Genomic DNA, 27,436 nt, shown 5'->3' with positions numbered 1-27,436 from the left:
TTTGATGAAAAAAATCATAGACAATAGACGTTGGAAATTTTGATTTTTTTTTTAATATTTGACATTTCAATTATTTTTTACTATCAGATGCGGAAAACAAAACCAGTGACAACCATAGACAATCAGACACAGCATTTGATGAAAAAAATCACAGACAACAGACGTTGGAAATTTTGATTTTTATTTAATTTGACGCTTAAATGCTTTTTTACTGTTAGATGAAGAAAACAAAACCTGTGATAACCATAGACAACCAAACACAGCATTTAAAAATCACAGACAACAGACGTTGGAAATTTTGATTTTTTTTAATGCAGAAAAGAATCTGTCACTCTTAGACAGCCGAATGCAGCAGTTACTGGAAATAACACAGATAGCCCTGTTTGTCTGTCCGGTGACTTCACCGAAGTATTTTCAGATGTAAATATATGCTGCATTGATTTCACCAAAAAACTCTATTCAAAACGTACAAAAAGGTAATGCTTTTCTTATTTAAAATCTACAAGCGTGAATTATACATGAACCGTTTGTATTGAAAAAAAAAACTTGCCACGGGCGCTACTGCGTCCACAAATAAACTAGTCTCAGTAGCATTCTCAACTGCATCAACAACAAAAACAATTAAATAAATTGATGAGCTCGTTTCATGCTATTGATCTATTGTGAAAATTTATGAGGTATTAATTTAGAGACTAACATGAAGTTCTTTGATATTATTATAAGAGCGACAAACGTTTATATATTTTTACTGGGTTACTGTATTTCCTTATCAACGTTGATAAAATTCGGCAGCAGTTTTTAATATTGTATGCAGCTCGCAGTGTTGCCAGATGAAATAATAGAGGTGATTTCGGTATCTACTAGCAACGTACGTCATGCTTGTGATCCTTCCCTTTCTCTATGACCGCAAGGACGTAGCCGGCGCTGTTATTGACATAATGAAGTTTGGAATTCGCGAAGGTACACATTGAGAATGGTAAGGAGTTTTCCATTTCATGCCACTCTATGGAAATAGGGTTGGAATGTAATGTACCGATTCAAAGCAATAAATAGAAAAAAAAGATTTGTTAACCCAAAGTTAAACTTGGCTTCAAAAATATGACCAATCCCATGGAAATGACCATTGTCCTCCCGGAGCTCGAAATGGGAAACGAGCAACGAGGCACAGCTCAATTATTTTTAACTAATAACACCCGTCTGCAGATTCACCCAAGTCGCATCCATCGTGAATGTGTTTTTTTTGTTCCGAACCCTACGGCTGGGGAGGATAGAATGGCTTAGACTAGTGTGAAAGTTTATAACGGTCATTCGCGAGCCCTGGCTCCGGGGCATATGTAGCGGAAAAATCTTTTTTGGTTGTTTTGGTACATTTGTAGCAGGGGAGTTGCTTTCCTCTTCAAATAGGTCTGCACTAGATAGTTTTAACGCATATACCTACTTGTAAAAACTTGATTTTACATTTGCAATCGAGAATTCAATTTAAAAATCATCGAAGAAATTATGCTAAACACTAGCTTGTATAACGCTTCACCTATACGGGTTGTATAGCATAAACTCAACGATAAACTATTTCAAATTGAAATATTTATCATGGAGTTTTGGTATTTAGTTTAAGCCATTGTGGAGCATTATGCATAGAAGTGATAATAATATTATGTGTACATTTTTTGTCAATTTGATGAGAAGAGGATAATTTGGTTTCACACAGTAGTAAAATAATAGTCAACGCTTCAGCTCGATAATTACAAGAAGCTAGGATAGATGGATGTTTCAAATATAAGGCGCTAAAATAGGGTCGGGAATGGAAGAGTAGATCAAAACGAACGGACTACTAATGGTATGCCCCCTCCCAATGCCAGTTGTGAACCCATGATATAAGCTTGGCACATTTGAAACAGTAGACCCACAGTCCCTGCTGCCATGTTCGAGTGCGAGCAGAAGTTGAAAATGGCATCTTCGAATTCCCACAGATGGCAGCAGATCCAACGATGCAAGAATAGTCAGGGTAAAATTGAAAAAAACGAATTTGGGATTGCAAGCATGGCCATGGCATGACGAGTGGAAATTGTTTTCAAAAATGGAAAATCATTTGCCAGTTCATTATCGTCGAAAAGTTTCGCAAGAGATTTGTTTGCTGTTGGTTGCCTTCCCTGTGCCACTAACGTAGTGCAGTTTGCTGTTTTCTTAAAATGATTTTTTGAAACAATGTCTATGGCAGACGAATGCATTTAGTGGATACCATATCTGCAGTTTGTATGTTCAATATACATATGTCCCGCAGTAATAATTAGGAAACAAGTGCACTGATAAATTTCATTCAAAGTAAAAAAAACCTTGATACATATATCTCTCAGCCAATATCAGCCGAATACGTGTTTGCCTGGGAGCAAAAGTGTTGACTTTTTTATGCCTTGACGTGGCTTTCCCATTAATTTTTCATGAACCTATCGTGTCTCAGTACCGTTGCTCGTGAGTACCACTCAACTGCGACAGTTTTACGGTGAATCTCAAAACAACCCAATTGTTATAATGTGACTTCTGGCTTATACCACTTTCACGAATATCCCAATAAAAACTCCGGCATGGTAGATAATCGTTTGTGCGAGTTTGGAACCCAGGGGATAGATATGAGAATATGCCACACGTGGCGTAGGATACTATCTAAGTTTATCATCTTCTTCACAAAGATTCAGTTAAGCTCGATTGGGTTCTAGGGCATCTTCTATCACATTAACCACTAACCACTCACCTAGAAGCCATAATCAGGGTGTAATTAAATTGATCCTCCAACCTGTAATAAGCTTTTCAGCTAGCGGTAATTAAAGATTATCATTCTGCTCTTCTTGGCAAGTTGCTTTTATTGCTTCCTCCTGCAGTGAAGATTTCCATCGGCTTTGGAATACTCCTTCCTCTTACAGTGTGTATCGCTGCCGCAACCACAGAGCAATGGAAATTAATTCGAACGAACGGCGGCAGGCAGAATCAACTTTCAACCGCCAACCAATCAATACAGTTTTGCTTTTGATTTATGTTGCTGCGACAGAAGTTCGTGCTTGATTCCAGATAATTTTCTGCTGGAACGAAGTTTTGCAGAGGGCAAAGAAAGGACTATTGTACGGGCAAGTTAATTTTAGCTGCCGGCAATGGGCACTAATGCTGTTTGTTTGGAAATGAAAATGACAACATCAGTCAAGCCATCGCAAATTGAGTTTCAATTTCAAACTGTTTTTTTTTTTTAAATCTGTATTAACGAGATTTTTAGCCCTAGGCTAGTTCATCTCGGGAACTGGTTCATTATGCAACTGAAATGAGTTGCATAATGAAAAATAGTTGCAGAATGTTCATAATGCAACTTATTTGGGTTACATTATGAACATTATGCAACTTGAATGAGTTGTGTAATGAAAATATCATTGCATTCAATGCTGTATGGAACTCGTTGCAAAACTCAATTTTTTTTAGCAGTAATTATCCAACTCGTCAAGCTTCGTTGGATAAATTTACGACTCGTGCGGAAAAAAATCAACTTTTTGCAACTCGGTACACAAATAACTATTTTATAATAAGAACTAGATTGTTTTGTTGTTGACATACTACCGCGACCTTATCAATGTAAGGTGATCACTGTTCCCAACACTTGCCGTTATAAACAGTGTACGGTACCGACACCAGCCGACAAAGATTTCGAAGATGATTAACATAATCTTTATGTAAAAATCTACTAGGTGAAAACTAGAGCCGAATAGTTGTACTTTATGAACTTTGTGTACTGCAGCACCCAGTAATTTGAAACTGGTCGGCTGTATCAGTTAGCAACATTTAACAAAACTGTTTGGATTTTAATTTCACGATTTCGATCAAAACTCAGAAAAGTGTTTACCTGTGGTTTCCAGTTATTTGATATCATCACCAACATTGTACAGAGAAAAATCTCAGTACTGAATTTTGTAAAAACCAACACATCCGCCGTTGTCCATGAAGTGAATACACTTGGTACTTTAAGTGGTACGAAGTTGATTTATTCTCCATTCCCCCACACCTCAGTATCAACTTCTATGTAATCTGAAATTCATTGGCAGTGTGAGCAAAACCATGGCAGTCCAGCCTTTTTTAGGATGTAAGCCCTATGCAAGCTCGTCCGCTTATGATTCATCCGGCGGTTTCCCGCTAGTCGAAAGGATCATCGAGTCTCGGAAATGTTTACTGGATTTTTTGTCAGTCATTCCTAGAACGACAGTGGAGTTGTTAATTATTTTTTGCATTCCGCTCGCTTTAACGCACATATGCAGAACCTATGGAAAGGTTCGACTCGATTATACACAGCTCGTCCTTCACGGATCGAGACGCATCTACGCAATTTTAATCAAATCAACGAGTTTTGAAACGATGGCAGATTTCGTCACGATTAAAAAAATCCTTCCAAGGCAGATTTTGGTCGCATGGATAGAAAAAGGGGTGAAAGTGCCTTTCACTTCGAATATGTTCTCACGATCTTTCCGTCGACGTAAGCTAAAGTGTTCTGAATCCTGATACTTTAAGAAAAGCAAGCATTTTATCAAAGCCATCATTAAATTGATTCAAAAATTATTGATGGCACATAGTTCGACGTTATGTTCAACGTAAGAGCGGATCTGAAATATATCAGACTTCTCAGTTGACTGCTTGAGCACCTTCATTAACACTGGAGGCTGATTAATATCAAGACGATACTTATAAGCTTAGATATAACTTTTTACAGAATCACATATCGCTTTGCGGTCTTCGACAAAGTTTTTTCTGCACACTTTAGGCTATATTTGATTATCATATCATAAGTTACAAAATTCATGTAAAATTCGACAAAAAACACAAGTATGTGAAATTTCCTATACAAACTTCAACCACATTACAGAGCGTAAGCGCGCAATAAGTCACATCAAAATTTTACCCAGTAATTTTAGACGCAAAGGGAATTGGAAAACTTTTGTTCGGGGTTGATGCGATTAATTTTGAATTTCCCCATACAACGTTGACTCAACATACTGTATATTAACACCTCAAGAATCAAAAATTGTGCGTTTCGGTGAGATCGCTTCAGCACAGACAAACAGGCGTATCACTTGGAATAAATTGCGATCCGCTAGCTAGACGGCGGTAGTGAGTAAATGTCAAACATGAGCAAAAACGATGCGTGCGCCGTGAGCGTTCAATTTGCGAACTGATAAATATTTGAATTAACCGTTGAAAACAATAACGATAGATAGTGAGTATAGTGAGACGTCTGTTTGTATGTGGGATTAATTTGTCAAGATTTTGTTCTTTTATACATATTTTTTTATTCTTCAATCACTTAACCTAATTTACAGCTCTTTTGTCCACTAGGGCACTGCGTGAGCGATTCCAATTGGAAGCTATGTACTTACAATTTGTACAGTGCCTAAATGTATTCTATTCTAATTCTACTATATCCAACTGGTTACCGTTGCGCTGCTGTCACCTTTCTACCATATCGTGGTAGAATGACGAGCACGAGGAAGCTGTTGTGTGGCTGTTTGTTGTTTTTGATTCCAGTCCGATTGGGCGTCCATTATGAGTTGCCGTTCACCGATGTCCAAGTATCCCGGATCCATTTCAGCCATTGGCTCAGAAGAGGGTCAGTGTCAGCTGCTCTCAGGGGGAAATGGCAACTGACGAAAGTGTCGGGGCGGTGATCGAACCCATGACCATCTGCTTATGAAGCAAACGTGTAGTCACTACGCCATGGGCCCCGGTAATTTAGGAGTTGTTGATAACAATCCGAAAGCAAAATTAGTTATGATATCAAACACATAATAAATTAAGTTATAATAGTATATGAAAAACAAAAAAAGCGTAAATATAATACCTAACGATACATTTTCCATGAAGATATGAAATTTTGTGAATTAATTATTTAAAAAATGGACGTGTTGAAGAAATTCTGGAGTCAAATTTGGAACATCAACAACCATGCGCCTCCATGCGTGTCTCAATCAAATGATTTTCCGTGGGTTTGGCGGTCAAGCTTCTAGAAGAATGTTTTATGCAAACCTATCTTGACTCCATTCACCTATAGTAATGATCAAATCACATTCAAGCTCACTAGAACTTGATCGGTAGAACTTCTTCTACTGCACACTTGATTGTCATCAAAACGGAACATAAAAGGGTATGCATGCTAATAAATCAGCTAGCGCATCAGTGCGTTAAATTGAGGGGAATTAAGTTTGTGTTCTGTTTAAATGGAAAGTACTAACTAAGGGGAGCTCATCCTGATACCAACTTCCACCAGGAGTCATCGGTGTACCATGAAGGAAGGCCCAGAAGAATCCCTATAACTTTGGAGCGATAACTATAATTGAAAACTTTCGAGATATTTTGCTTCCAAAGCGTTGGGTGTGGAGGCAATTACGCCGCAGAGTGGCAAAAGTTCATATTTTATTTTTACAACTTAGCTCCTTAATCCGCTAAGGTCTTGCGGAAATGAGAACAACTTTACGGGTTATTTGTTGGAAGGGAATTATTTTTCTAAAGCAGTTCAGATCGATGAAAGATGATAATTTATAGTGAAATGGGTGAGTATACTGAGTTATAACAGGATGACGACAACGTCTGATATAAATCCCATCGTGATTTTATTGTGCATGTTTCGTATTACCTTTAATGAAGGTATCGCTCGCATCGTTTTGAAAGCTGTTGCAATGGCCTACGCCTCATCGATTTCGCCGCCTCCAAGAACATGGCCATTCGTAGTACCTTCTTCCAGCACAGCCTCCCGTATCGTTACACCTGGAGATCACCACAACAAACGGAATCGCAAATCGACCACGTTCTGATTGATGGACGGCACTTCTCCGACATAATCGACGTCAGGACCTATCTTGGCGCTAATATCGACTCTGATCACTACCTGGTGATGGTTAAACCACAGACAAACAGACGTAACACTTCGAACATTTTTCGATTCAAATCATAGTCACGAAAACATAATCGCCCAATGCTAAAAGGCCTATGTATGGCCGATCACCAACTAGGTGGCGGTAGTGAGCAAACGTCAAACTCGAACAAAAATGATGCGAGCGCCACGGTTGGGCAGTTGGCCAACTATCAAATTTTGAGAAAGACCGTTAAATCGGTGTACGATGTGAATTATCAGAGTGTTACGTCTGTGGTTAAACTGCGCTCAAAACTCTTCGTTATTAACAATGTACAGTACCGGCGGCCGCCCCGGTATGATCTGGAGCGACTGAAGCAACCGGATGTCGCCACCGCATACGCGCAGAATCTCGAGGCAGCGTTGCTGGACGAGGGTGTGCTAGAGGACTGCTGGAGTACAGTCAAAGCAGCCATCAACAACGCAGCCGAGAGCACTATCGGGCACGTAGAACGAAGTCGGCGAAACGATTGGTTCGACGAGGAGGGCAGAGCGGTTCTGGAGGAGAAGGATGCAGCGCGGGCGGTAATACTGCAGCATGGAACCCGACAGAATGTGAAACGATACAGACAGAAGCGGAAGCAGCAGACCCGTCTCTTCCGGGAGAATAAGCGCCACCTGGAAGAAGCGGAGTGCGAGGAAATGGAACTGCCGTGCCGTTCACAAGAAACACGTAAGTTCTACCAGAAGCTCAACGCATCCCGCAAAGGCTACGTGCCGCAAGCCGAAATCTGCAGGGATAAGGACGGGAGCCTCCTGACGGACAAACGTGAGGTGATCGAAAGGTGAAAGCAGCACTTCTTGAATGCCGCCTACAAAGTGCTATCCCAAATCATCTTGGGGCCGTTCATAAACCACGTAGATATTTGGGGGGAGGGAGGGGTGGTCTGGCCAAAGTCTACGCTCCATACAAATTTTAAAATTTTTGTATGAACAAAAGTCTACGAGGAGGAAGGGTGTCTGAGATGGCCAAATTTTGGTCTACTTGGTTTATGAACTGTCCCCTTCCGTCGTCTTTCACCTAAAGTAAATGAGTTCGTGGGAAGTTACCAAGCCGGTTTCATCGACGGCCGGTCAACAACGGACAAGATCTCCACCGTCCGGCAAATCCCCCAGAAATGCCGTGAATACCAGGTCCCAACGCACCACCTGTTCAACCCGAGCCCTGAGGAAGATCCAACCCAAGGATCGAAACGTTGGCAATGATATAAAATTATCAACGCTTTTTCCCGTGACTGAAAGCCGAAAAAACTCCGTAGCTACCTGTTCATCGACTTCAAGGCGGCATACAACAGTATCGACCGCACAGAGCTATGGAAAATCATGGACGAGAACGGCTTTCCCGGGAAGCTTACCAGACTGATAAGAGCAACGATGGACGGTGTGCAGAACAGTGTAAGGATTTCGGGTGAACTATCCAGTTCATTCGAATCTCGACGGGGACTACGACAAGGTGATGGATTTTCCTGCCTACTATTCAACATCGCCTTGGAAGGTGTTATGCGACGAGCCGGGCTCAACAGCCGGGGTACGATCTTCACGAAATCCAATTTATCTGTTTTGCGGATGACATGGATATTATTGCTAGAACATTTGGAACGGTGACAGAATCATCACCCGCCTGAAACTTGAAGCAGTAAAGGTCGGACTAGTAATCCTACATTATAGAGATCTGCGGAGGCGGCCATTGTAAGCCAATCGTGCAGAAAGAACTGTCAAAGTGTGAGCCAAATGAACAGGCTGATCGTTCGTAAGAAGGCGTCGATTGAACGGTATTACAATCCGAACTAAATAAATTAAAATTATTTATTTTTAATATCGAGAAATTGACGGTATTTGTAAGTTTGATAAAAAGATAGAATTTAATTAATTCTGCTTTCAAAAGCTCAAGCTTATGACGAAACTTTTGTTGCTGCACTTCTCGAAAAAACTTTCATTGCTGCTTCTTGCTTCATTTCTGCCGATATGTTTAGCTTAACACTTTGCAATAAATTTCAGATTTTCATCGATTGCTCCGCTATTTTTTTTCAAAATTGTGAAAAAAAAAAATCTACCATAATTAGAAAATGTAAACAAAACAACTTGAACCACTACGAAGTCACGCACAAAGTTTGAACATCTAGCTTTGCAGCAAGTGTTGGTAGCTGATGTAAACAAAATGAACAGCGTTGCCGAATCGACATATGTAACTTCCGCTTATCTCTATGTAGAGGATTTCTAGGTCGGACTGGTGTTGAATGCGGCTAAGACAAAGTACATGCTGGTTGGTGGGACTGAGCGAGACAGGATAAGCCTTGGCAGCAATGTTACGATAGACGGGGATACTTTCGAGGTGGTAGAAGAATTCGTCTACCTCGGTTCCTTGCTAACGGCTGACAATAACGTGAGCCGTGAAATACGAAGGCGCATCATCAGTGGAAGTCGTGCTTACTATGGGCTCCAGAAGAAACTGCGGTCAAAAAAGATTCATCCCCGCACCAAATGAACCATGTACAAGACGCTAATAAGACCGGTGGTTCTCTACGGACACGAGACATGGACGATGCTCGAGGAGGACCTTCAAACACTCGGCGTTTTCAAGCGACGCGTGCTCAGGACGATCTTTGGTGGCGTGCAGGAGAACGGTGTGTGGCAGAGAAGGATGAACCACGAGCTCGCTGCACTCTACGGCGAACCCAGCACCCAGAAAGTGGCCAAAGCCGGAAGGATACGATGGGCAGGGAATGTTGCAAGAATGCCGGACAACAACCCTGCAAAGTTGGTGTTTGCTAACCATCCGGTTGGTACAAGTAGGCGTGGAGCGCAGAGAGCACGATGAGCAGACCAGGGGGAGCGTGATCTGGCGAGCGTTGGGCGTGACCGACGTTGGAGAGCTGCAGCTGCAAATCGAGTAATATGGCGGCAAATTGATGATTCAGTATTATCATGAATTTGATGTTTACTAAATAAATGAAAATGAATTGCAACTGGCGAAAGCCCTGCAATCGCAGCATCATTATGAGCGAAAGGTTTTTGTGCTCAATAAAAGTTATTGTCATATATATTTTTCCAATCGTCTATTTCAGCAGAAAACTTAAAGAAGTTTGATAGAAGTTTGCAAGAAGTTTACAGTAATTCACAGTGGAAGTGGACATGAAAACATTAACCTTATTATAAGGATTTGACTTGGTTGAGATTTGAAGCCATACAGATAAAGAAGGTTAAAAACGTTAGCGAACGTAATAAAACCGCTTTGATACTGGTGGATTTGAAAGTTTTTATGATTAACGTAACCACCACCTTTTACCAACTCAGCCAAAATTCAGAGCGACACCGAATCACGGAGCTCTGGTTCCTTATTGGCACCATAAGTAACTGTTATTGCTGAATCGTGACATATTTCAAACAGCATTATCCTTGCTCTTATGGCGAATATGTTCATATGGTGTGAATTCTCTTGCTTCCTGATAAGAAAATACTCCTATCATCCATTTAGGTGCATCCAGCACCCAGAAATTTTCTGGCAGCTTCAAATCGACCACTCCAGAAGGAATCATTGTGAAATGAATGAATATATCAGGTCCTTCAATCAAAGAAATTGTCATTGAGTAATATATGCAAGATATCAGGAAGAGTATGAATAACCTAGGTAATTAATTTTGAAGTTTTTTGAACATTATTATTTACAGCATTTACGCACCATTATCAACTGCTTATATCCCTAGAAAGAATAGTAGTTCATACTAAGAAGTGTATCGGAAAGTAGTTGAAAATGTTCAGGATGCTCTATCTCAAAGCTGGGTTGGTCTTTTTATTTCGGTTTTTCTATGAAATCTTCAAAATATAGTTAAGTTTAGAACAGCTTGAAAAAATTTGAAAAATGTTTAGTATTATTCAAAATATGGTTAAATGATTACACCTCACAAAATAAAAATCTACAAAATGCAATTTTGTTAAGATTTTTCAACATTTCAAAAATCTGTAGCGAATAAAATTTGTGCGATAAAAAATCTGGAAAATATTTATGCTTGTTGACAGTTATGTACACATAACATATCATTCAACACCGATTTACAAAATTCATATTTTCGATAGAAAAATCCCCAATATCTACAAAGTGGTCCACTCCAAAAACGTTTATTTTGTGGTCAAACTTTGAAGTTCCGCTTTCAATACCTCAAAAGGTTATAAAATTTAATTCTTTGCTCTAACTTACTCGTCCATGAAATAAAAATCATATCCCATTTAAAAAAATGCGAATTTTTCATTTTATGTATTTTTTTATTTGCGTAAACATGATTTGGAGGAGCATAGAAAAAAGGGGTTCCTCAAAAATGGCCTTTTTTCGTTTTTAAGAATTACGCTAAAATGCAGTGGAGATTTTTCACCAAAATAATAATTTGCCTATATCATGTGTTCAGTAATCTAGGTTAAAAACCCAGTTAAATGAATATTTTTAGAAAATCATAAAAGCCATTTCTTTTTTCAAAGATTTATACAGTATCTCTAAAAATAAAGTTACTTAAAAGCTGTATTAAACTATTTTTGAGGCTATTGTAAACATTTTCAACTACTTTACGATACACTCCTTAATGATACTAATGATATACCGTCACAACAATCATTTTGTTTCGCCATCATTGCATCATTTCTGGGATTCCTCCAAGATTTCTAAGATTCATCAGGAGTTGCTTCTGGGATTTATTCAAAAGTTCCTTCAAAGATTGTTCCTTCTGGAAATTTTAACGGTGATTTCTTCCGGTATTCCGGTCCTTTCCTTTCACAATTTGTTCAAGAGCCTACTGGGATTTTTCAAGAAGTTTCTTTTGACATTACGAAGTTTTTTTTTTCAGAAATCCCTAAAAAGGATCTGGAATGCATCCAGGAGTACCAGGAATGCTCCAGCAATTATTTGTGATTCATCCAGGAACTGCTTTTGAGATTTGTATAAAAACTCCTTCAGGAAATGTCTTCAGAACTACTTTTTCCGGGATTCCTAGAAGAAATTCCTGGAGAAATGTAATCACAGAACAAACATCTGGAGAAATTTATGCAAACTGCTGGAGAAATTGTATAAAAAAGTGTTGAGGAAAGGAGGATGAACGCCGTAAGGCGATCCCTAAGTAATCTCGGTAGGAGTTTCCAAAAGAATTCCGGAATAAGTTCTGAGAGAAATCCCCCAAGAAGTTCTTTCTGGTTGAAACCAAGAAAGAATTCCAGGAATTTCTGATGGAATGTCTGCAAGGAATTTGTTCAGCAATTCCGGGAAGAACTTCTGGAGGAAACCCGGAAAAAATCCACGGTGAAATTACTGATGGTATCCCACAAGGAACTTCTGGTGGAGAAAACCCTGAAAAAATCCTTGAAGAAGGCGTTTCTGGAGGAATCTCGATCAGAGTTAATGAAAAAATCCTGGTAGAAATTCTTGGTGGAATCCAGAAAACATCTCCTGTATCGATCCAAGAAAGAAGACATCTCATAAGTAACTAGAAATCACAGAAAAAAAAACTCCGGAAGGATTTCATAGAAGAATCCCGGAGAGAACACCTGGAAAATCTCAGAATTTTCAAAAGGAGGAATCCCGGAAGAAACTCCTTGAAAAATGCTAAAAGACTCTTAAAGCAATCCTTAAAAGGAGGAGTGAATCCCGGAAGGAACTTTTGGAAGAATAATTTCGAAAGGAAAATCTTGGAAGAATCCCCGAAATATCTCCAAGAGGTATCCATAAAGAGGGCATCCTCGAAGGAGCTTTTGAATTTATCCAAGAAACTCCTTGAGGAATCTCAAAAAGAACTTCTTGAAAAACCACAGAAGAAACTTTTGAAGAATTTCCAGAAGTACCTGCTGGAGGAATTCTCAAAAAATGACATCCCAAGAGGAGCTTCCAGAAGAATCCAAGATAGAACTTTTTGAGGATTCCCAGAATTATTTCTTGGAGAAACACCAGGGAAAACTGTTGGAGTAATTTCATTATGAACTCCTGGAGGTTCTTCAAAGGCACCTTTGAAGACATATTAGAAAGAACTCTTGAATCAATCTCGGAAGGCACTCCCGGATGAATTCCAGAAGAAGCTCTTGAATGAATCCCAGAAGAAACTCTAGGAGGAATCAAGAAAATCAGAATACAGTAAGGACCCGATTTTGTCAGCCCCTGGTAGCATTTTGGGCTGACAAAATCGGGTACCTGACAAAATCGGGACATTTTTTAAAATCATTTTTTTTTATTTATGAAAAGTTGTTCTAAGCACGTCAGAGACGGAGATAGGTGTGGAGGGTCTGCTTTGGGTTCGTTCAAGTATTACGTAACGCCAATGAGGGGGGGGGTCCAGCACTGTGTTACGCTTCATACAAAATTTTAAAATTTCTCTTTCAAAAATAGTTACGCGGTGGAGCGATAGCGGATAGGGTCTAAAATTGCCAAATTTTGCGTTACGTAATATTTGAACGAATCTTTTGTGGTAAAAAAATCGAAAGGGTGTTAAAAGCACAGAAAAAAATGGTATTTGGCAAAGTTAACATTCAGTGCTTTTTTACAGCAGAACTATTAAATCTTTAATTTCTTTTCCTTCTTGCCATAACATTCCTACTGGAACACAGCCTTCTCCTAGCTTATAGCAATTGTGGTCCTCTAGAAGACAGTTGACACTGGTTAGCGCAGTTTAAATCATAACATCTAACTTTAGCTGTCAACGAATGAAAATGAACCAACATCTGATTGACAAGTATGGACATTCAAACTGTCCGAAATGGCTACGTTTCCGCTGCCTTTCCATTATTAGGCTCTTTTGCCTTTCCAAGATTAGGCTCTTTGAAATCTTTGAAGAAATGTTCGGGGAAATTTTTAGAGAAACTACCCGAGGATATACGGAACGTAACCCTCAAGGCATTCCGGAAGGGATCCTGCAATGGATAATGGAAATCACGTGGAAGCTCTTTATACGGACTTTAGTAAGGCATTTGATCGCATCGACATACCAATGCTGCTTTTCAAATTACAGAAAATTGGAATTGAACCAGGTCACCTGAAATGGCTTGAATCATACCTGATTGACCGCCAACAAATAATTAAATTTGACGGATACAAATCAAAACCAATTCAAGTCACTTCCGGTGTACCACAAGGTTCTCATTTGGGACCTCTTCTTTTTATCATTTATGTAAACGACATTTCCTTCATTCCCAAGAAATTAAAAGTGTTAATTCATGCCGACGACATGAAGCTCTTTTTGGAAATAAGAAATGAAGAAGACATCAATGTATTCCGCAATGAAATAGACATATTCTACATATGGTGCAACAAAAGCCTATTAGAACTGAATGTTAAAAAATGCAATCTAATATCATTTAGCAGAAAAAGAACAACACCGAATGTCTCAATCGCATTAGGAAATAAGAATGTGGAAAAATGTGAAAGGGTTAGGGATTTAGGAGTAATCTTAGACTCTAAACTTACATTCGTTGACCACTACAACACAATCATTCACAGGGCTAATAATATGATAGGGTTCATTAAGCGCTTCTGCTATAACTTTCATGACCCATATACAATTAAAACACTTTATATTGCCTATGTTAGATCTATTTTAGAATACTGTAGCACTGTATGGTCTCCTTTTCAACCACGCACGAAGAAAGATTAGAATCAGTGCAAAAACAATTTCTACTGTTTGCTCTTCGTAAATTAGGCTGGACATCATTTCCACTTCCGTCTTACAAAGCACGCTGCATGCTTATTGGCATACAAACTCTGCAAGAGCGGCGTGAAATCGCAATGATTTCATTCGTAAACGATATCGTTTCGCATCGTATAGACTCGCCTGAAATCTTATCAAAACTAAATTTTTATATACCTATTCGGCAATTAAGAAGTCGGAATATTTTCGCAAGTAACCACCACCGAACAAACTACGCCAAATTTGGGCCTATAAATCGCATGATGGTTGCTTATAATAAACATTGCGAAACGATTGACTTTACCATGTCCAGGCAAAATTTGAAAACATATTTTCGTACCATTAGAAATAGGAACACTTAAAAAAAAAAACAAAACACTGCATAATTTCATTCATTTTTTTAATATATTTTTCAATGTATTTCATAATTATAATATTAAGAAATAAAAAAAAATATGTATATGTATAATGTACTAGTCTACGTCGGTTGACGAAATGAAATAAAAAAAAATAAAGTAGTTTCTGCAAAAACCTTTACAGGTGCTCCGGATAAATCCCTTAAGTAATTTCTAAAAGAATCCTTACTGCAACCTCCGTAGAAATATCTAGACGTATTTCGTTAGCATTTTTTTTTTAAATCATTGCAATCTTTGAAAAAATCTCGTTGAGAAATCCATGGAGGAATTCCTGCAAAAAAGTACTGGGGAAATATCAGTAGCAGTTTAAGGAGAAACGGTATCAGAAATAAATTGCAGAAGAATTTCCAACATAATTTTCAAAAAGAATTTCAGTAGCAATTCCAAGGGATTTTCGTAAAGAAATACCAAGAGGTAACACAGGAAAAATATCAAGCGGAACCTCCGGGAAATCCATAGAGGGACAATTGCTCAATTGGGAAATCTAATAGAGGAATATAAGTGAAAACTCTACAGGAATTCTTGTAAGAGTAGTAACTGAAAGCATTAATAGAGGAACATTTTACCAAATTCTTAGAAGGATCCCTGAAGGAACCCTAAGAGGTTGGCTCCAGGGACACGTTCTCTTCCATTTGGAAAATTTGTGCCTTCCGTAGATTTATTCATGGATTAATGCACGCAGTAATTCATATAGGAATTATTTCAGAAGTATCTACAGAATACTCTGAATACAATACATCACTAGAATTTCTGAAGGAATCTCAGCAGGAGTTCGTCAACCTGAGGATATCATAGGAAGAATGTATGAACAATTTTAGGGAAATATCTGAAAAGGTTCTTATAGACATTTCCAGAAAATTTCTTGGAGGAACTCCAGCAGAAGTTCCTGGACTATCAAAACAGATATGAATGAAGAAATGCCAGCAGGATGTTTTGAAAGAATCGCTAGGAAAATCTCTGGATAAATCCACGTAGCAAATGTAGGAGGAATTCTTGGAGTAATCCTTAGAGAAACCCCTAGATACATAGCTGTAGGAGGAGTTCATGTAGAAAAATTTTGAAAAAAAATGCTGTAAGAATTTCAGCAAAACTTTTGGAGGAATCCTAGCAGGAGTTCCAGAACAAGTCTCAAGAAAAGCTTCTGGAGAAATCACAGGAGGAACTCCTGAAAAAATCTTAAAGAGATGCACCTTAATGAATCGTTAAAAAATTCCCGGAAGAATTCCTTTAAAAACTGCCGGCGGAATTCTTGGAGAAATACCAGCAACAATTGTTACAAGAAATCACGCAAAAGTTCTTGAAGGAATCGCAGCAAGAATTTTTTGGGGAATCCCATCTCGAATTCCTTTAGAATTTCTAATGAATACAATTCTGACAGCAATTTCTGAAGGGATCTACAATACAAATCTCATAATAAATCTAGACCAACATGCAAAAAAGAGCGGAACAACCATTGCATGTCTCAACTTCTTCCACTCCGTCTAGGTGTATTTCAATTTATTTATGCAAACTTATCCCGTTATCAGATAGAGGGGAGTCTGCTCTATCTGTTATTGGTCAGAGATTACAAGCAAAAATTTGAAATGGTTGTTGCGCCAAATGTTAGTCTATCTGGATCAATCCAAACAAGTAAACCTAGAGGAATCCCAGAGATGCCGGAAAGAAGTAAGTGGATTGACTTGTAATCACAACAATAGGCAGCGTTTATTGTTTGTTCTGTTCCTGAAGAAATTCAGAAGAATAGTCTTTAAGCCCATATAGCCGATGTGGTAAGCGCAGGTGCAATTACCAACACCATGCTGAGGGTGAGAAGTTTCATTCCCGGTTAGCTCAGAATCCATTTCACAATCGTCATTTGCTTAACTACCTTGTGTATGAAATATCTTCATGACTACCACACAAAATATGTACAAATGCAAAATAAACATTGGCTGTGGGGGATCTCAGCTAAAAAATGTAAAAGTTCTTATAAAATACTAAGCTGAGGAGCAGGCTGTGTCCCAGTTGGAACGTTACGCCAAGAAAAGAGAGAGCTAAAATCTTTTAGCAATTTAAAACAATATTGGTTTAAAACATTGGCGAGGGTTGGGTGCTAAAATTGCCTCAATGTGTTGATTTGCTAAACATGTTTGGCCGTTTTCAAAAATTACACGAGTTTTGTACAGTTCGTAATTTTTCTATGACGCCTAAAGACATCAACTGCATTAATAATGATTATAAAATTGAAATTCTAAATGAAATACAAATTTATTTTTTTACTTCAAAAAAGGCTGACAAAATCGGGTCAAAAAGCTGACAAAATCGGGGGTAGACAAAATCGGGGGTAGACAAAATCGGGGGCTGACAAAATCGGGTCCCCACTGTATTTGGTGGAATTCCGAAGGAACTTCCGAAGGAATGCCTGAATGAATTAAGGAGGATTATCACTTGGCAGCAGATGAATTCGCACGGTCATTCCATATGTATATAAGCACAGAACTTGAAATTAAAAAAACAAATACAGCTCAAAAACGCCTTGAAGAACATTTCAAATTGTTTCACATGTTATATAAAAATTTGTTAAATTTTCGTTAAAAAAAAATAAAATAAAAAAAAAAAAAATAAAAATATATTCGTTTTGATCCAACATTGTGCAAATAATTAAAAACTGATCATTTGATCATTTTTACTATTTCTTTTCGTGACATTTTTTTTTTATAAAATCTATAACTAATAATATTTTCATTCGTCAAGGAAGATTGCTTACGATATGGCTCAATTACAAACAAAAAATGAGCTCAATCGGATGTAAGGCAGCCGAAAAGATTTTTGTGAAGCTCACATAACAGTGAGTGACGATTTTAGCACTTGTGAACACAGGCACTGTAGATGTACAGTTTCTTCCAACACCGAGAAGCAAACTACTAGTTCTACCCGGAATGATGCAAAATATGTTGTGGCATGCATGGACCGCTAGTATAGCCGCACATTTTGCCAAGGAATGTAGGATTCCTTGTTATCGTAAATTTATTACAGGGTGTGTGTTCTAGCTTAGAGGTAAGCCCCTGGAAATTTATGAGTTTTTCGTTTACCTATTTTCACGGCTAGTTTCAGAAGTACATATTTATGAGTTTATTTTTATTTTTGTCACACAAGTGTAGAGTGGAAACTCAACGGTTTCACATTTCTTCGAAGCACCCGCAAACTATTCCAAATTGAATCAAGCAATATAGGATAAAAACTCGTGGTCTAATAGCTCCGAAAACTTTTCTATTTTGCCGCTAGTTTGTGATTTGAAATTTTTCATTTAAATGCACCATCTTGCCTGCCACACGATAGAAGCATTCCGTTAATAATTGTGGAAGTGTAGATTCAAAGCTGAAAAGCAGGCTTTGTCCCTGTTGGGACGTTGCGCCAAGAAGAAGATAAAGAGTAAAGTATCTACACGAACGCGATTACCTCCGTAAGTAGACATTCAAGGAGGTTTTCGATCACCTGGCAATCAGTTGACTCATTTATCCATAGCTTAGTTCAGAAGCATAATATTGAAATGGGATGTTCGGCAAACTTGTAGATAAGTGTTTTTCCTACAATTATCACCAAGGACGCCATATCCTAACTCTCATACAGGGGATAAACAAAATGACCGGGACAGGTAAAACTTTCACTTAAAAAAAATGTTCAATTAGCTGTAACTTTTTAAAAAGTGCATCAAATATTCTAAAATTTTCACTGTGAGTTGATCAACTAGTTGTGTATCAGTGGACAAGACCGGGCTATTTTGCAGGAAGTTATATGCATTTTAGAAGAAGGTAGAATTATCCGAGGCCAGCTTTGAGCTGTTATATCTCCGGACTCAATGAACCGAATGCAATGAAATTTTGACCATTTATGACTTACTTAATGAGCTATGAAAAACGTTTGACTCAACTTGAATTTATTGAGCATGAGCATGAGCATAGATGACCGTACTATTCGTAGTTGCTACCAGAGTTTAAAATTTTCATTTTCAATGAGTGAAATTCAACGTGAATTTTGAAGATTCTCAACTGAGGGATCAAAATAAAATTCATTTTGGTGAATGAATTTTTTCACATATTCATTCATTTTTCTGTCACTGATAATTTGCACTGAGAAATAAAACTGGATCGTAACTCCCGATATAACTTCCAATTACCTCAAAACTTGTGTATAGTAGATAATTAGAATATAAATTATGTTCTCTATTTGTCCATTAAGCCGGATTGTGCGTCTGTTAACAGAAATTGGACATTTTACGACGTCGAAAAAATATTCGTGACAGAGTATTGAATGAAAAAAGAGAGGCATTCAGCTGACAATGAATGTGGCCAAACACGAATGAAAAAATGAGAATGTCAATCTTCACTTTCAATCTTCGAATTTTTTACTCTCTGGTTGCTACTCCGTGATTGACCAGAACAATCGAAGTTGCACAAGGAACCAACAGACGGAGCTTGGGAGTAGCTTACCGTCCTCAATGTGCATCTTCGAGAATTCCAAACTTTATTAGGTCAATAACGGCGCCAGCCACGTCCTTACGGTCATCGAGGAAGGAAAGGAATGTTATTATGACGTGCGTTGCTTACTAAAGACCGAGATCACCTCTGCGTCTCCACGTCTGTCATGGGAAGGACTTTTTGTTAGTGGGGAGGGGAAAGGGCGCATGATATGAGTTCACTTTGGTAAGTGGAGTGATTCATGCAACCCTATTAATATCAAACCACTTATTTTCATTTGGACTAAAACAAAACACATGCCGACATCGAAGATGACGAACCATTCAGATAGTTTTCGAAGTGCGAAAATTAACGAAAGAGAAAATAAAGTGATTTGAACCAACGTGGCTTTGGAACTTGGGCCGACACTTGACGTGACGAACATTTCAATGTCTGTTGACTAAAATCGCAAAAAATGTTGTTTGTTGCATTTATCGTATCATAAATCGCCCCGTACGAAGATGAGCCGTCAAATAGACGACGACGACGACCGAATGAAAACGCGGCCTGTAAACTTTACCTCCAAAAACTCACTAAATCACCCCGTACGGAGATGAGCAGTCAAATAGACGACGACGACGACCGAATGAAAACGCGGCCTGTACACTTTGCCTCCAAAAACTCACTAAATCGCCCCGTACGAAGATGAGCAGTCAAATAGACGACGACGACCGTATGAAAACGCGGCCTGTACACTTTGCCTCCAAAAACTCACTAAATCGCCCCGTACGAAGATGAGCAGTCAAATAGACGACGACGACGACGACCGAATGAAAACGCGGCCTGTACACTTTGCCTCCAAAAACTCACTAAATCGCCCCGTACGAAGATGAGCAGTCAAATAGACGACGACGACGACCGAATGAAAACGCGGCCTGTACACTTTGCCTCCAAAAACTCACTAAATCGCCCCGTACGAAGATGAGCAGTCAAATAGACGACGACGGCGTCAGAGATGGAAACACTCTCATCGTGAATCAACTCGCGAGTGTAAACGCAACAAACGGTTGACTCACGGTGCCGAGAGTAAGCCGTGTGTGAGTTTATTCGCACCCGCTTGCTTCACGAGTATGAAGCAAAACAAAAACAAAAATACTCATGAATTTTTATTCGCGAAGAACAAGTGGAGATGCGGGAATTTCATTTTAGTGCGATTTTAATAGCAAAACAAGTAATTATCCATCAGATAGTAGTGTTTTGTGCTTTATTGTTCCTGAAAAGTTAATCTGTCGGCCGTGTAAATTCATTTTTTCACAAAGTTGAAAAATGTTCAGAACTGCTTCGCGAATCAATCACGAGTGCGACCAGCTTCGTTAGCTCGCGAGTGAAGGAAGTGCGAATATATTCTGGCTTCTGTTGTTCACGAGTAGGGTAGCTTTGCGTTTGTGTCTACTCAGCTGCATTCCTCACTGTTTTCCATCACTGACGACCGCATGAAAACGCGGCCTGTACACTTTGCCTCCAAAAACTCACTAAATCGCCCCGTACGAAGATGAGCAGTCAAATAGACGACGACGACGACCGAATGAAAACGCGGCCTGTACACTTTGCCTCCAAAAACTCACTAAATCGCCCCGTACGAAGATGAGCAGTCAAATAGACGACGAAGACGACCGAATGAAAACGCGACCTGTACACTTTGCCACCAAAAACTCACTAAATCACCCCGTACGGAGATGAGCAGTCAAATAGACGACGACGACGACGACCGAATGAAAACGCGGCCTGTACACTTTGCCTCCAGAGTACTCTCGCAAAAATCTGGCAAAGCGAGCGCGCGAAACTTTGCTGCTGCCGAACTACCGCACACTACTGACTGCTTGGCGTCCCGTCGTCGGAGCCCCGCAGAGGGAAGAGGAAAAAAATCGCAAAAATCTAGCAAAGCGAACGCGCGAAACTTTGCTGCTGCCAAACTACCGCACACTACGAGCCTCTGCACGAATTTGCCCTGTCCTGCTCACTCCCACAGAAAACCTGAAAACAGCGCGCACAGTAAAAGTCACATTTGACTTTTACTGTGCGAACCGTTTTCAAGTTTTCTGTGGGAGTGAGCAGTACGCCAGATTCGTGCAGAGGCTCACTGACTGCTTGGCGTCCCGTCGTCGGAGCCCCGCAGAGGGAAGAGGAAAAAAAAAATCGCAAAAATCTAGCAAAGCAAGCGCGCGAAACTTTGCTGCTGCCGAACTACCGCACACTACTGACTGCTTGGCGTCCCGTCGTCGGAGCCCCGCAGAGGGAAGAGGAAAAAAAAAATCGCAAAAATCCAGCAAAGTGAGCGCGCGAAACTTTGCTGCTGCCGAACTACCGCACACTACTGACTGCTTGGCGTCCCGTCGTCGGAGCCCCGCAGAGGGAAGAGGAACAAAAAATCGCAAAAATCTAGCAAAGTGAGCGCGCGAAACTTTGCTGCTGCCGAACTACCGCACACTACTGACTGCTTGGCGTCCCGTCGTCGAAGCCCCGCAGAGGGAAGAGGAAAAAAAATCGCAAAAATCTAGCAAAGCGAGCGCGCGAAACTTTGCTGCTGCCGAACTACCGCACACTACTGACTGCTTGGCGTCCCGTCGTCGAAGCCCCGCAGAGGGAAGAGGAAAAAAAATCGCAAAAATCTAGCAAAGCGAGCGCGCGAAACTTTGCTGCTGCCGAACTACCGCACACTACTGACTGCTTGGCGTCCCGTCGTCGGAGCCCCGCAGAGGGAAGAGAAAAAAAAATCGCAAAAATCTAGTAAAGCGAGCGCGCAAAACTTTGCTGCTGCCGAACTACCGCACACTACTGACTGCTTGGCGTCCCGACGTCGGAGCCCCGCAGAGAGAAGGGGAAAGAAAATCGCAAAAATCTAGCAAAGCGAGCGCGCGAAACTTTGCTGCTGCCGAACTACCGCACACTACTGACTGCTTGGCGCCCCGTCGTCGGAGCCCCACAGAGAGAAGGGGAAAGAAAATCGCAAAAATCTAGCAAAGCGAGCGCGCGAAACTTTGCTGCTGCCGAACTACCGCACACTACTGACTGCTTGGCGTCCCGTCGTCGGAGCCCCGCAGAGGGAAGAGGAAAAAAAAAATCGCAAAAATCCAGCAAAGTGAGCGCGCGAAACTTTGCTGCTGCCGAACTACCGCACACTACTGACTGCTTGGCGTCCCGACGTCGGAGCCCCGCAGAGGGAAGAGGAAAAAAAATCGCAAAAATCTAGCAAAGCGAGCGCGCGAAACTTTGCTGCTGCCGAACTACCGCACACTACTGACTGCTTGGCGTCCCGTCGTCGGAGCCCCGCAGAGGGAAGAGAAAAAAAATCGCAAAAATCTAGTAAAGCGAGCGCGCAAAACTTAGCTGCTGCCGAACTACCGCACACTACTGACTGCTTGGCGTCCCGTCGTCGGAGCCCCGCAGAGAGAAGGGGAAAGAAAATCGCAAAAATCTAGCAAAGCGAGCACGCGAAACTTTGCTGCTGCCGAACTACCGCACACTACTGACTGCTTGGCGTCCCGTCGTCGGAGCCCCGCAGAGGGAAGAGGAAAAAAAAATCGCAAAAATCTAGCAAAGCGAGCGCGCGAAACTTTGCTGCTGCCGAACTACCGCACACTACTAACTGCTTGGCGTCCCGTCGTCGGAGCCCCGCAGAGAGAAGGGGAAAGAAAATCGCAAAAATCTAGCAAAGCGAGCACGCGAAACTTTGCTGCTGCCGAACTACCGCACACTACTGACTGCTTGGCGTCCCGTCGTCGGAGCCCCGCAGAGGGAAGAGGAAAAAAAAATCGCAAAATTCTAGCAAAGCGAGCGCGCGAAACTTTGCTGCTGCCGAACTACCGCACACTACTGACTGCTTGGCGTCCCGACGTCGGAGCCCCGCAGAGAGAAGGGGAAAGAAAATCGCAAAAATCTAGCAAAGCGAGCGCGCGAAACTTTGCTGCTGCCGAACTACCGCACACTACTGACTGCTTGGCGTCCCGTCGTCGGAGCCCCGCAGAGAGAAGGGGAAAGAAAATCGCAAAAATCTAGCAAAGCGAGCGCGCGAAACTTTGCTGCTGCCGAACTACCGCACACTACTGACTGCTTGGCGTCCCGTCGTCGGAGCCCCGCAGAGGGAAGAGGAAAAAAAAAAAATCGCAAAATTCTAGCAAAGCGAGCGCGCGAAACTTTGCTGCTGCCGAACTACCGCACACTACTGACTGCTTGGCGTCCCGACGTCGGAGCCCCGCAGAGAGAAGGGGAAAGAAAATCGCAAAAATCTAGCAAAGCGAGCGCGCGAAACTTTGCTGCTGCCGAACTACCGCACACTACTGACTGCTTGGCGTCCCGTCGTCGGAGCCCCGCAGAGGGAAGAGGAAAAAAAATCGCAAAAATCTAGCAAAGCGAGCGCGCGAAACTTTGCTGCTGCCGAACTACCGCACACTACTGACTGCTTGGCGTCCCGTCGTCGGAGCCCCGCAGAGGGAAGAGAAAAAAAAATCGCAAAAATCTAGTAAAGCGAGCGCGCAAAACTTTGCTGCTGCCGAACTACCGCACACTACTGACTGCTTGGCGTCCCGTCGTCGGAGCCCCGCAGAGAGAAGGGGAAAGAAAATCGCAAAAATCTAGCAAAGCGAGCGCGCGAAACTTTGCTGCTGCCGAACTACCGCACACTACTGACTGCTTGGCGTCCCGTCGTCGGAGCCCCGCAGAGGGAAGAGGAAAAAAAAATCGCAAAATTCTAGCAAAGCGAGCGCGCGAAACTTTGCTGCTGCCGAACTACCGCACACTACTGACTGCTTGGCGTCCCGACGTCGGAGCCCCGCAGAGAGAAGGGGAAAGAAAATCGCAAAAATCTAGCAAAGCGAGCGCGCGAAACTTTGCTGCTGCCGAACTACCGCACACTACTGACTGCTTGGCGTCCCGTCGTCGGAGCCCCGCAGAGAGAAGGGGAAAGAAAATCGCAAAAATCTAGCAAAGCGAGCACGCGAAACTTTGCTGCTGCCGAACTACCGCACACTACTGACTGCTTGGCGTCCCGTCGTCGGAGCCCCGCAGAGGGAAGAGGAAAAAAAAATCGCAAAAATCTAGCAAAGCGAGCGCGCGAAACTTTGCTGCTGCCGAACTACCGCACACTACTGACTGCTTGGCGTCCCGTCGTCGGAGCCCCGCAGAGAGAAGGGGAAAGAAAATCGCAAAAATCTAGCAAAGCGAGCACGCGAAACTTTGCTGCTGCCGAACTACCGCACACTACTGACTGCTTGGCGTCCCGTCGTCGGAGCCCCGCAGAGGGAAGAGGAAAAAAAAATCGCAAAATTCTAGCAAAGCGAGCGCGCGAAACTTTGCTGCTGCCGAACTACCGCACACTACTGACTGCTTGGCGTCCCGACGTCGGAGCCCCGCAGAGAGAAGGGGAAAGAAAATCGCAAAAATCTAGCAAAGCGAGCGCGCGAAACTTTGCTGCTGCCGAACTACCGCACACTACTGACTGCTTGGCGTCCCGTCGTCGGAGCCCCGCAGAGAGAAGGGGAAAGAAAATCGCAAAAATCTAGCAAAGCGAGCGCGCGAAACTTTGCTGCTGCCGAACTACCGCACACTACTGACTGCTTGGCGTCCCGTCGTCGGAGCCCCGCAGAGGGAAGAGGAAAAAAAAATCGCAAAATTCTAGCAAAGCGAGCGCGCGAAACTTTGCTGCTGCCGAACTACCGCACACTACTGACTGCTTGGCGTCCCGACGTCGGAGCCCCGCAGAGAGAAGGGGAAAGAAAATCGCAAAAATCTAGCAAAGCGAGCGCGCGAAACTTTGCTGCTGCCGAACTACCGCACACTACTGATTGCTTGGCGTCCCGTCGTCGGAGCCCCACAGAGAGAAGGGGAAAGAAAAACTAGGAGTGTGTAATGTCTGAGACATAACCGCAATGTTGACGTAGGACAAAGGCTGGAACGACTTTTATATTCTCATAATACAATGTTTGTTGTTATGATAATACAAATGGGTGGACTGATGTGTTGAGTAAAGTTGTTGTGTGATCGATCGCTTTCGCTGAACGCATTCATAACCCAACAATCATTTTTGCTGTATTAGAGTAAAACAAATCACTCTTAAGCTAACTTAAGCTCAAGAAGCTGTTATTCAGCTTGTTCGGTTACTTGGGAAGATTTTGACTAGTTCAAGAGTTATTTCGTTTTGAAGCGAAATGATCAATTTACTCTTCTACGAGAGAATTTTCATCGAGCGGATAAAATTATTAGATAATTGAACGGCGTTAGATAGATCCTTTTAATTGAAGATTAACGTGAAACTCTTTCAATAATACGTTGTTTTCATCTGGGAAGAACAGTGGCCGACTTCACTATTGCTGAACTACCAAGCTTTCAGTCTGTCGCTTTTAAATACCGAAACATAACTCTTGAGAAATCATTTTCGCTGATCCTGGAAAAGACCGTTTATAAAACGGAAGATTTTTGCAAGACAATTATTGCATGAATTCATCACGCAATGCGAGTTGATTTTACTCACACTGAATGCGGCCGTTTGCTGTCGTGGATGAGATTTCTGGTGCTGCCACCACGATAGCCGAGAGTCATATCTGAGTTTGTGTGCAGCTGCCTAGCTGGGAGGTGACATCTCCCTTCTCCTTGACTGATCCAAGGAAAATGACGAAAGTTAACAGAGGAAACAACTGTTATGCCCCTAGATTAGCAGATGAAGCTCCTCCCATTCGGCGGGCTTTCCAGTTTATTCCGTTTGCATGACCCGCCCACATTGTGCGAGACGCTTTAAACGACTAATCAACCGTTCTTTGAGACAATTTCTAATCGAACGGATGAACTAACCGAAGTATTGAAAAGTTAAGATCATTTTAATTCGATAAATATTAGAACGAAACAATGTTTCAGGCACAATTTGTCCGAATAAGATACTAGAACAATTAGAACAATTAGAGGCCGGCTATACTGTTGCTAAGTTTTCAGTCTGTCGCTTTTAATTATCCGATTCATAATTCTGGAGGAATCATTTTCGATGGTCCTGAAATGGACCTTTTAAATAATAGAAGATTTCGGCAAGACAATTGAAAATTATCCGCACTGAATGCTGGAAGCCGTCGAAAACTGCCATCGCTTACTGCCGTGGATGAGATTCCTGGTTCTATCAGCTAAATAGCCGAGAGTCGTCGCAGGATTGGTGCGCAGCTGCGGAGGTGACATTCACTCCCTTTGACTGATCCAACGAAAATGACGGAAGAAAACAGAGGTCACTGCTTTTATTCCCCTTGATTAGCAGATTAGGCTCCTCCCATTTGGCTGGCTTTCCAGGTTATTTCGTTTGCATGACCCGCCCCGAATGCTCCAGACGCATCAAGAAACTAATCAACCGAGAAATGAGCAAATTTTTATTCAACGGATAGAGTAACCAAAATATTGGATAATTTCGATCAGTTTAATTCGAAAAATGTTCAAACTAATTTTAATTAAACAATGTTTCACGCAAAATAGTCCGGATAGAATAATGCGCTGTTAAATTCCGGGTGGAACCATTAGGCCATTAGTGACCGGCTTCATCATTATTGCTGGGCCACCAAGTATTCAATCTTTCACTTTTCAGTTGCACTACACTTTTCTCGTTCGATGGAATGAAATTAGCTGATTCACAAACTCTTAAGGAATAATTAATGGTGGTACTGAACATGACCACCTGAACATTTGACGAGTTTAGGAACGAAATGGCATGAATTTACCATGCCACGCAATGCGTGTTGGTTTTCTCCGTGCTGAATGATAAACGCCACCGAAAACTGGACCGCCGCTTGCTGCCGTGGATTATAATAATGACCAGTTTCACTACTGCTGGCAACGATACTCTGTCTTTTGCTTTTTGGTTGCACTACATCTCGATTGATGTTGGAAATTATCCAATTAACTCTTGAAGAATCATTTTCGATGGTCCTGAAAAGGACCGGTTTGAATAATGGACGATTTTGATTCATTCACCAT

Source organism: Aedes albopictus, chromosome 3 (assembly GCF_035046485.1).
Source record: "Aedes albopictus strain Foshan chromosome 3, AalbF5, whole genome shotgun sequence".
Lineage (NCBI taxonomy): Eukaryota > Metazoa > Arthropoda > Insecta > Diptera > Culicidae > Aedes > Aedes albopictus.
This window is presented reverse-complemented; position numbering follows the sequence as displayed.